This window comes from Mya arenaria, chromosome 12 (assembly GCF_026914265.1).
Source record: "Mya arenaria isolate MELC-2E11 chromosome 12, ASM2691426v1".
Classification (NCBI taxonomy): Eukaryota; Metazoa; Mollusca; class Bivalvia; order Myida; family Myidae; genus Mya; species Mya arenaria.
Genome location: NC_069133.1, coordinates 40,930,633 through 40,943,343, shown reverse-complemented (window position 1 = coordinate 40,943,343; position 12,711 = coordinate 40,930,633). Strand labels below are relative to the sequence as shown.

The 12,711-nt window shown below is 34.2% G+C and overlaps 1 protein-coding gene across 1 annotated transcript in view; it reads left to right on the top strand.

Moving 5' to 3' along the window:
- The window catches only part of LOC128210405 (uncharacterized), a 119,817-nt gene that overhangs the window by 24,448 nt on the left and 82,658 nt on the right, over window positions 1-12,711 (top strand). The window lies entirely within an intron of this gene.

Genomic DNA, 12,711 nt, shown 5'->3' with positions numbered 1-12,711 from the left:
TATACCAGACCTTTTTTCATTAATACTTAATCTATTTCGAATAATTAGCCTTTAGATCACTCTTCACACAATGACTCTTAAATGTCCAACTCCATAAAATGCAAACAAGAATAATTACAATTTTGATCAACATGTCCCTTAATTTTATTTTTAATATTAGTCAAGCAATAACAGAGCCATCTGTATGCAATCCAATGTAAAATTAATGATAATTTAGTTTTTGCTCCCATTTTTACTTTCATTTCTGTGCCAAGCCCTTTTTAGTGTATTTTGGCACAATCTTTCTGGCATTTAATCCCCATATATATATATATATATATATATATATATATATATATATATATATATATATATATATATATATATATATATATATATATATATATATAAATGGCTTTAAGTTGCCATACAAATTTAAGTCTTAATTATAAAAGATACTGTAAGTCTCAGTCTTAACCATAAACACACAATGAGAGGACTAAAGCATTACCATGTGTCAGAGGTATAGATCAAACTTTACCTCCTAGGCTTTGGAGAAGCCCACTCATTAAAAGTTTCTTTACACATTACATTTGTCTTAATCAATAATTATAAGTCTCAATATCTTTGAGTAAATTGTCATTTTTTATTAAAAACAACAACACCAAAACAGTAACTGATAAGATACTCAATTTATTTTTTTGAACAAATATTAAGCCTTGTTACTAAGCTTTTCAGCAATGTATACCAGACCTTTTTTCATTAATACTTAATCTATTTCGAATAATTAGCCTTTAGATCACTCTTCACACAATGACTCTTAAATGTCCAACTCCATAAAATGCAAACAAGAATAATTACAATTTTGATCAACATGTCCCTTAATTTTATTTTTAATATTAGTCAAGCAATAACAGAGCCATCTGTATGCAATCCAATGTAAAATTAATGATAATTTAGTTTTTGCTCCCATTTTTACTTTCATTTCTGTGCCAAGCCCTTTTTAGTGTATTTTGGCACAATCTTTCTGGCATTTAATCCCCATATATATATATATATATAAATGGCTTTAAGTTGCCATACAAATTTAAGTCTTAATTATAAAAGATACTGTAAGTCTCAGTCTTAACCATAAACACACAATGAGAGGACTAAAGCATTACCATGTGTCAGAGGTATAGATCTTTCTATGCATTTCTATGCATTTTATTTGTCTAAATATATTACCGGTCTCTTTAGCAATATCCTTGTGCCTCTTTGAGTACTTGGCTTGACGGTTTGGTTTTTAATACATTGAATGTTTTATTTGCACACAACAATGATGATGATGATGACACTATGCTATGCCAAAGCCTCAATACATTTTCTTCAAACAAAAAAAGGACATTCAGAATAACTTTTATTACATCATTTGAGAAAATAAACTCATACAATCAACAAAATAAACATGCATCTGTAAAATCACAAGTCATGTTATGTGTTCGTTAAATTCAACTTAATAAAGAAAATAAATATTGGTTGCAGTAAGCAATGCTCATCACTTCTAATAAACATTCCAACAGACTGAAAAACAAATCAACACAAATGGAAAAACTGTTTGCAATTCAGCTAGTATCTTATTTTATGCCTAATCAGATTGCTATGCAAGCTGGAAGCTTACAGAAGCACTCTTAAGTCGGTTGCCAAAGTAGAAACAAGTACGGACATCCTTTTCCTGAGGTCATGAGAAAGTATCTTGGAGGGGCTTGAACCCACAACCTTGGATTTGAGGCATATCCTCTAGACCACTTTCACCTTTTCACATTTTAAAGAGCCCAGTTTTCAATATGGCATTTGTAAGGATGTGCCCTATTAAAGGCTTTTCTAAAGTCTTAAAAATTTAACTGAACAAAATAGTTCTCCTTTATTTGGTCTGCCAATGCCTTCTGTTTCTGTTTTTGTAGTTATCTTCCCTCCTTAATATAGGAAAACCACTTCAAGCGTACATAAATCCTTTACCATATAACCCTTTTAAAATATGTGTCTGGGTGTATCTAATAATCACGGGCCAACATATTACTTTTATCTGCAACTTCACATCAGTATTGAGTCATCAAATATTTTGAGATGACAAGATGTTTCACTGAATGCTTTGTTTCCATCTTGTACTCATTTCCCCAAGGTAGGCGTTGCAGTTGTGTTAGATGATTTCCATGCATTGCAGGTCAATCCTCATACAATGGCATTTTTGATTTCATTCGGATTCCAGTGCCTGAAATAGAAAACATAAAATACAACAGAAATAATAGGAATTATATTTTCAGATCAATTATTTTAAAAGCCTGTACAACAACAGAAAAGTATTCACAAAATATTAAGTGCAACACCAATTTTAAGCTGGATCCTCACAGTTTTACTGTAACTTAAGGATAGCTCTCCTTATTCTTCTAATAGTCAAGCTAAAAAAAAAACTGGGAAATTTTACAGTTAAAAGAACAAGCTTGTCAGTCTCCTGCGAATGAGGAAATTATTAAATATTAGTTTCTTTACCCTTTCAATAGACATGAAAAGGCTGATATATCAATCCTTGGGGTGCAACTATCTATTGCAATAAATCACATCACATACTTTATTAGGATATTGAATGAACCAGTACATGTAAAAAAAACTTTCATAAAATATTTATTTTTTTCTTTTTTGATCTGGATTTTTTTCGGACGATTGAGAAAAATATAATATATTATGCTCTTAAAAATGGGTTCGATAATCGGGGCCAAGATGGCCCTATATGGCTCACCTCAGTAGAACTTTGTGCTATACACTTGTTGAAAATTAAAGGGCCTATAACAGGGATTTGGCTTCTCCAATGTATTATGCCCTTCACATTCTCACAAAATTTTGTGATATTCGAACTTGAGCTAGAAATCATTGAAACAACCTTTCTAAAAAAAATCCAGGATATTTGGGCTGAAAATATTACTTCGAGAGTGTTAACAAGGTATTTCCATATTTGGGCTTTGTGACCTAGTTTTTGACCCCAGATGACCCATATTCGAACTTGAGCTAGAAATCATCGAAACAATCTTTCTGACAAACTTCCTTGATATTAGAGCTAAAAATGTAACCTCTAGAGTGTTAACAAGGTATTTCCATATTTGGACTCTGTGACCTAGTTTTTGATCCCAGATGACCCATATTTGAACTTCAGCTAGAAATCATCGAAACAACCTTTCTAACAAATTTCCAGGATATTTGGACTAATAATGTTACCTCTAGAGTGTTTACAATGTATTTCCATATTTGGGCTCTGTGACCTACTTTTTGACTCAAGATGACCCATATTCAAACTTCAGCTAGAAATTGTCGAAAGAACTATTCTGATGAATTTCCAAGATATTTGGGCTGAAAATGTTACCTCTAGAGTGTTTACAATGTATTTCCATATTTGGGCTCTGTGACCTAGTTTTTGACCCAAGATGACCCATAGTCACCCTTCAGCTAGAAATTGTCAAAACAACTATTCTCAAAAATTTCCAGGATATTTGGGCTAAAAATGTTACCTCTAGAGTGTTTACAATGTATTTCCATATTTGGGCTCTGTGACCTAGTTTTTGACCCAAGATGACCCATATTCAAACTTCAGCTAGAAATTGTCGAAATAACTATTCTGACGAATTTTCAGGATATTTGGGCTGAAAATGTTACGTTTAGAGTGTTAACAATGTATTTCCATATTTGGGCTCTGTGACCTAGTTTTTGACCCAAGATGACCCATATTCAAAAACTTCAGCTAGAAATTGTCGAAACAACTATTCTGATGAATTTTTAGGATATTTGGGCTGAAAATGTTACCTCTAGAGTGTTTACAATGTATTTCCATATTTGGGCTCTGTGACCTAGTTTTTGACCCAAGATGACCCATATTCAAACTTCAGCTAGAAATTGTCAAAACAACTATTCTCACGAATTTCCAGGATATTTGGGCTAAAAATGTTACCTCTAGAGTGTTAACAAGGTATTTCCATATTTGGGCTCTGTGACCTAGTTTTTGACCCAAGATGACCCATATTCAAACTTCAGCTAGAAATTTTCGAAACAACTATTCTGACGAATTTCCAGGATATTTGGGCTAAAAATGTTACCTCAAGAGTGTTAACAAGGTATTTCCATATTAGGGTTCTGTGACCTAGTTTTTGACCCCAGATGACCCATATTTAAACTTGGGCTAGAAATTGTCGAAAGAACCTTTCTGACAAATTTCAAGAACATTTGGGCTGAAAATGTAACCTCTAAGAGTGTTAAGAAGGTATTTCCATATTTGGGCTCTGTGACCTAGTTTTTGACCCCAGATGACCAATATTGGAACTTGAGCTAGAAATCATCAAAACATCCTTTCTGACAAATTTCCAGGATATTTGGGCTGAAAATGTTACCTCTAGAGTGTTAACAAGTTTTCAATCATATTTGGGCTCTGTGACCTAGTTTTTGACCCCAGATGACCCATATTCGACTTGTCAGAGTAATTACTGACCATGTTTTGTGACAATTGAGGCAAAAAAGGTGAGTCATAGAGTGTTAACAAACTAAGTGTGGACGTACAACAGATGAAAGACGACGGACGACGGACAATCATCGATCCTAATAGCTCACCCTCAGCCTACAGCTGAGCTAAAAAGGCTTGCCATCCATTACAAACTTAATCCTTGTACAGTAACTATTTATTTTTCTCATTAATACTAGCATTAGCTATATATTTACCAAAATGTGCTGAATTATACACTTTGATCACCCGCTTCAGTCCAGCTGTCAAGCTTCTGTCGTCAGTGATTGTCACCCATAACCAACTCCATTGCATGTGTCATCACTTCAGGTGGACAGTTGGACACTGAAACATTGAATTGATGCAGTCACTTATTTCAATAGTTTATATACTATTAAAAAAGTAGTATATATAACATATTAAAAAGTATTAATTAACTAATATGTTTCAAAAGTAAAAAAATAAATAAATGGCTCAATAACTATAACAAGAACCACCATTGTATACTTAAATTTATATAAACACATAGCTTTTACGACACCTTTCACAAAAAACTCTCGTCGCGGAAATATGTGACAAAAAATCACAAATTCAACCAAACTTGAACTAAACAATCAAGATAATTGCAAATACTTAAAACAAAAAAAAACGAAATTATCAAGACCATCCAGAATGGGTTAAACTTTTTAATCGTACAAGAAGTGCCTTTTCAAGAATGGCAGAAAAAAAAACTTTAAGGGAACATTCGGAACTCCTCAGCTAATATCGTTTTCAATCGGTCAATAGCTATTCATAGCTAATGTTTTCTCTGTTATGTCATACCGACTGAAAATAAAATTTGATTTGATTTGATTTGAATCGAAAATGGCCGAGATGTTCCGAATGATGGAAGTCGGTCAACGTTTTTTTTTAAATTATCATGTGTCAAAACTTGTCCCCTTAACGATTTTTGCATCAAGCTTTGAGACAGATGTTTCAGCTGAACTAGTTTTACTGAAATATATATGAGCGCATATCAACTACTTCACGCTGAAAAGTTTGAAACGTAGTACCTAGTTTTAATCACATTTAATAACTTTACAAAGTTCTGAACAATCGGCCCATTGTTGAATTATTTCCTTCATATAAAAAGCTCACCTAAATTATCCACCATTCGCCATTAATGACGTGCATTTATTGCGTCTCTTTAGCCAAGTCCATTTGAAACACGCACAAAATAAACTTTAAGAGATCTCATGATAAAGGTAACACACTAGCTTGTGGACATTTTGCTTTTTGCTGTTTGAAAACATTTGAAAGCAAAAAATACTAGCATAACATCAGTAGAAACAGTTCGGGGATATTCGTACAAATCAAATAATCAGCAAGCAGAGTGCATGTAATACACTCACAGTTCATACCTGCAATTCCAATGACAACCATTGCGAACAGTCCATCTTGTCTTGGTCCCCGCCTTCAACTGACCAATGTAAATGCAAGGTTGACCACATAATTTATCGCTCCATGCATTCGCACCTTTATGTACACATGTCCAGGGGCTAAAAGGCATATGATCATAACTGTTTATTGTGTTTTGATACTTTAATTGAGAGCGTGCACGCGCTGGTCCAGCACTGATTATGCACCAGTCAACTGTAACCACGGTCCCCCAGGTCCGGGGTATACCGGGGATAGCCGGGGAAATGGGCGGTGTTTTAACTTCCCATGTGGCTCCGCAGGGCCGGGTGACTGTGGTGGTTTTGTCTTAGCGCCAAATTTAGCGGAGATTTGGGCCTTATATAGAGTCTCCAGGGTGCGGTGGCATTTGGCCGGGTATTAACCACCAGTTCGTCCCCACAGGGCGAGGATTTTATCCTGGGTTGGCTGGACCGAAAGTCAAAGTCCCCGCTATTCACCGGACCGGGGGGGGGGCGTGGTTACAATTGACTGGTGCATTTCATGAATTATACTGCTCTAAGTGCGAGCTGTCCTAGCGGGTGGAGTTGAAGTATGCATTTTTTATAATTAATTCAGCATTCCCTTTTTGTGTGCAATATTGCATGTTTTATTAATTGAATCCTTATAGTTGCAGAGTGTAATGTGGACCATGGGCAGGTAGATCTGTATTCTACTGTACGTAGGTACCGCGTCGATCGGCCATAATTGTAACTTACTCGATACCGATTTTAGTGATTTCTTAAGACCCAGGGGCGAGGCTAGAACAAATAAAACGTAGGGTCAGAAACATGCTTGTCGGAACAGTGTTTAATTTTAATACACATCTTGAGTAACGATTTTACCACACTCGTGTAAAACTGTTACTGCTATCTTAACGTGTTTTACAGTGTGTGTAAACCACGTGATTAATTACGTCACATACGCTACGTCGGAAAGCTCATTTTGCTTAAAATAAGTCTTAAGTCAAAGATAAGTTTTCTTTTACTACACCATTTTAAATGAAACAAAGGGCAGTCTATGCCGCTGAAATAGCCCCGCCTTCGTCCTATAACCGAAGTTTGATAAGTTGATTAGTTTCATCAAACACTTCGACAAACCTGTTTTCAAAATAATGTTTTGACAGTGCTCCGTCAGACGGCCGTATTTGAAAAAGGTTTGTCGAAGTGTTTTAATAAACTAAACTCTCGTCAAAGACCGAAGGTGGGGCTCCGTAATCGGTGTAGACTGCGCTATGTTTCATTTAAAATGGTGAAAAAATATTAGGTTAAAAGTTATCTTTGTTTTAAGTCTTCATTCGAAGCATAATATTGCCTTCCGACGTAGAATTTATGACGCAATTTATCACGTTGTATACACACACTGTTTTATTTGATTTTGCGAAAATCGCCAAAATTGAATACAGACCTTCTTCAGTTTTAAAGGTAAATAACAGTGTTGTTTAATATAAAAAAAAAAGCATTTTTGTTTATGCTTGTCACTCCTACCGATAGTTAGCAGGGCTTTTTCTGCCCAATTTGAGGAAACGAAATTGGGAAATTTTACAGTTTAAAGAAAAAGCTGTCTAGTCTCCTGCGAATTAGGAAATGATTTAATATTAGTTTAATTTCAATTTAAAAGACCCCAAAAATATCAATCCCTTTACCTCACATAATTTATTAGGATGTTGAAAATGAACCAATTAATACAGGTAAAAAGACTTTCTAAAAAATGTATTTGATTGGGATTCTTTCTGGGGATTGGGAAAAATATTTTATATATTGCTTTTGGAATGGGTCCTAAAGTCAGACCCGTGGGTACTACAGAAAAAGCCCTGAATAGTGTCATGAAATTATCAGTTGTATAAATGGGTAATACAACTACTTACTAAAGATCATCTTAGATTATACCGTAAAATGTGACTTTGGGGTTAACGGTTAGATGTTAAATAAAATAAAACAAATTTAATCGGGGAATTCTTGAGTTTGCCATTCACCAGACACAATTAAGCTGAAAAGATACTTGATTACCTGTATATAACATATATTCAACAGCTCTACAATACAACTTGTTCTGGCTTCCATAAATTTAATGTTGATTTTTATTTGACGTTTACTCAGGGGGTCCAACATGTTTTGTGTTTGCCAAATTTTAAGTGAGGGGTATTGTGTGAAGCCAAATCAAATGGCGGCGTTTCAAAGAATTTCGGTGTTTCAGGAGGGTATTTTCACCTGGTAAGTACGTTATATCACCTTTTTCGCAATATAAATACGCCTACCCTGAGACCACACGTGTAAGAGTCTCACAGTTTTTTTTTGTATTTTTTGTATCTAGAGGCCTTAAAGGGGCTGTTTCACGTATCGGCACTAAAAAAGTTTTTTCTGTAACGAATCTCAGGACAATTATCTAATAGAATGTGTTACGCTTTGATATCATAATTGTAAAAAAGTACCAAAATGTAAAAAAGAAATTGTGTCGGAGACCGTGTTCGAGCCCGTGTTGCCAAAATTGCAGTCCAGCGTCGTACTGACTGAGCTACGAAGGCTTACTCCAATCGGGTGACATAATTAAGCTATACACATACCTAATCTTTTTTAATGGAAAAATACGAAATAACTGCTAAACTGAAATAAATTGTAAACTATGTGGTACTTCAGTTAGTAAGTTTCAATGCATTGTACACATCGATGCTAAGTTTATGTTAGTTTTTAGACGGCTAGTGCATTGTACGACCGATATTTATGATTAAACACATTTTATGTTGGGCGACGAATTTTTATGCAGTTTTTGTGTGTAAAGAATCAGAATATGCATGCATTAATAGATGTGTTATTAAGACACGAGCTGTAACATATATATGTTAATATTTATAACAAAAGCCATTTTGAACGTATCGTGTATTTGTTATGCAAAATTACTTGTATAACGTATTCCAGCAATTCATCTATACTGTATGTTCTCGGAAATTGAATTATTGCTCGGTATATCAATGTAAAAACTATATATGTAACATGAACGTCCCGCAATACGGCAAATACAACGAATGCAATATTATCAGTCTGATATTATCTTACCAACGAAAAAACGTTTTAAAACAGTTGAAGTCTACTAACCCCCCACCCCATCAACCCCGGCAGTTGTCTGGCGATCGATCTTTGGGATCAACGCTAAATAACAAAATATATGTATGAAATAAAAATATGATATAATAATAAAGCACAATGCCTTACTTTCACTGAAATGTACAGATATTTTTTGTTGGCTAACCTGTTCAAAAACATTTCTTTAAGAGTATATAGTATTCTTATTCATGCAGGATTATAAAAAAAATTCTCTTTGTATTTCGAGGCCTGAAATTAGAATATGCCTATTTTTTCTAGATCGTGCTCCCTGCGGACGGAATTACATTTCGTTTATAGTTAAAGTCAACTAAAGGGATATATAAAGTAAACAAATTCATCACATAAAAATGTATTGAAATATCCACACTTTCATTATTTTAACGCCACCCATATTATGCCTTGACACATATTAATACAATTTTCGCCGGGAACCCTGCGTCGGCGTGGAATCATTTATGGCAATCGGACAAACAGTCAAACAACCATTTCACAAGGTTCATATGATATTTTAGCAATAACTTACCGCCTTAAACACATAACATAAAAACGTTCGAGTTGATTAAAGAAATATAATTTTGTCCGCAGAAAACACGATCTAGAAAAATACTTATTCCAATTTCAAAGCATCACCGCATCAAGCATCACCGTGAATACAATTAATACACAATTGTTCTATGCGCTATTGCATGTTATGGAGTTTTGTCGAGAATAGTGTTAACAATGAAAAATTCCTTGTTTGTTGACGTTTTCATTAACCGCATGGAATCATGTCAGCAAGTGCACGTGACGTACGTTCCTGCCATTGAATTTACATGTACCTCATCCTGAGCACGTGATTAAATTTGAACACAATTTTTGCCTAGTTAAGGAATGTTTACTATCGGATCAAATCTTAGCTAATGATTAAAGTTTCGCGAGTTCGACAACCAAATGGGCATGACTGCGGTGTCTTTGCAACTGCGAATGCTGTAGAATTCTGTTTAAGAATGATTGTGTAAATTTATACAAATGTCAATTTCGTTAAGTGAAATGAGGGAACATCTAGTCAGCTGTCTAGAAAATAAAAACAAAATATCTGTTTCCTAAAGAAAATAAAAATTCGCGATCGGCAGCGTTTTCTGGTATTCCTTAGAGTTTCAAAATAAAAAACTATAAGTTCATGTAAAATGCCAGAATTCGTCGATAGTTTTGTTACTTGCGAAAATAGAAAATGCAGAAAAAGATTCCACATAAAATGCGAAAAATATTAATAGACGATAACAAGATAAGTTGGCAGAAATATATTAGAGAACTGGTCGTGGCAGTGCATCTCCTGCACCAAAATCATTAGTTAAACCAAAAAAGGTTAGAATTCCTGAAGTACTGAGTTAACTCACAAATTTGATTTACATGTATTCATGCATTGTTTCTATTTGTATTACTATCACCAATAGTCCCTGGGGCAAATATACGCACGTTGGGCAAATTTGCCCCTTTTTTGGACACGTTGATTTTTTTTTTAATTATAAAATGCCAATAGATTTTGTTGAAAAGTACATTAGAACTTTATCAGCGTATTCCAGACCGGAACGTATGAATGGAAAATTAAATACTTCGAGGCAACTTCAGTTTCCCTGTGAAACTTGACCCTACATTATCTATTTGTTCTAAAATATTTTCATTTTGATAGACATTGATTTCAAATGGTTGTGTATTGAGCTTTCATGTCAGGGTAATTTGTTCTTACAAAAGAGATCTCTGTCAAAGATGAATATAAATACCGGCAACTTATCACATGCAAAACGATAACAAAGAAACGAAAAGGCAAAACAAGTATCAGTAAATAAAAGGGCGTATCCGTAAATTGTATATTTACAATATCGCGTTATAAATCATTTTTTGTTCTCAAAGGAAGTTTGCCAATATCGAATGGCATCAAAATCTTTTAAGTGTTTAAAAGCATTAATTGTCGGTAGATTGAACATTTCTCTTGGTAACAGGAAGTTGCATTGCGATTTTCCTGTTCTTCCACCCCAGATAAGTAGATCCAAATATTTAGCCATTCTAAAAGCTCTTATACATGTCCCCTTAAAGGTACTTGTATGGAACTGCTATTTTTCACTACGAACAAAAGAATTCCAGCGAAAAAATTCATTTTTACTATAATTTGTTCAGCAACTCGTGTAAGATATGTTCATCACAACCCGATCGCAAGGAAACTAGGTCAACCTCGTTTGCACAAAAAAACTACGCTGAACCTATCATACACTCTCGGCCATGTAAAATACGTATTATTTTTAAGTCTTTAATAAGCATTGCATAATGTATGTGTTACTTATTGCATCCTTTGTAGGTTCAACATTCAATATTACAGATATACTATCATTACTATTACGTACAAGGGCCATTAAAACGTATACGTAGACTTTATTGTAATTCATCAAGATTTTGATCAATTTGATCGTCTCCTTATAATAGCTGGTGATAATATAAACTAAGGTTTCTTTAAAAGAAACTTCTTGAAAATATACAAAATGCATTGGCGTGTTAGTTTGGTGATGATTATTTTACCAATAAAAGGGTTGTATGTAAATATGTCAGTGATTAAAAATATATGCATGCATATAATGCTGCTAACATTGTGACTCAATGCACGAACGTTTTATAGGTTAAACGTAAGAATAATTAACAAATCTGATCCGAAGTTAGCCACAATAATGCGCGTATAGGAAACTTTTTTTAACATTTGGATATTCATTTTGTTCCCTAAACGTCGCTAATACAAAAATCGTCCAAGACTCTGAAGCGGCTGTTTATATGGACTAACCCGAAGTGAGCAAAAAAAATGGATAACGACGAAATATGGAAGGAAGATTTTTTCCAAAAAAAAAATCAGGTCTGTACAGATTGATCTTCTAGAGTGCAGAAATACAACATATATTTATTTAGACTAAGGGTTAAAACTTTAAGCAACCTAAAGACTATTTCTGCTTTTTACATCAGCTATACGACGCACGATGTTATCTCAGAATTCTGTGCTTGATATTCGAACATGCTTAACTTATTGAAAGGAACTATTGGGATGATTTTGCAACGGTTTTGTTGTTTAGAAGTCTATTACTCAGAAGTAAAAATCGTATTAAAAAAACTCATATCACTAGGTTTCACTTTAAAGCTGAATAATGGTATTTTTGCACATATGAAAACAACGTCATTGGGCTACGCCGTCTCGCTCTACCTCATTTGTTTTAAAATATAACTTCATCATGCAAAATCAACGTACCTAAATTTGAAAAAAAATTCTGACGATTCCTGTAATATGTATAAACATAATTATTACCCCTATGAAATATCTTATGTGCAGTTCGTACGTTTTAATTATTGGTTGTTTAGTGACGCTGTCTGTCTCTCATTCAGTGTGGGTTAGGCCTGAATCAAGGCTTCTGATTCTACAGCACCATCGTTATTTATTTTTCCTGTAGTTTCAATCGTATTATCACAACAAAACACAAGCGTTGATAATAGTCGTTGTTGCTGTTTATTGTGTCTCTTCGATCGTCATACATCCTTTTTAAGACCGATTATACGATATTTTTTTATATAATATACAGTTGGCCAAGAACAAACCCCATCCGACCTGCGAAATAAGCTTAACTTCACTACTATACAAGAACTTTAACTGAACACATGTGTTATCGT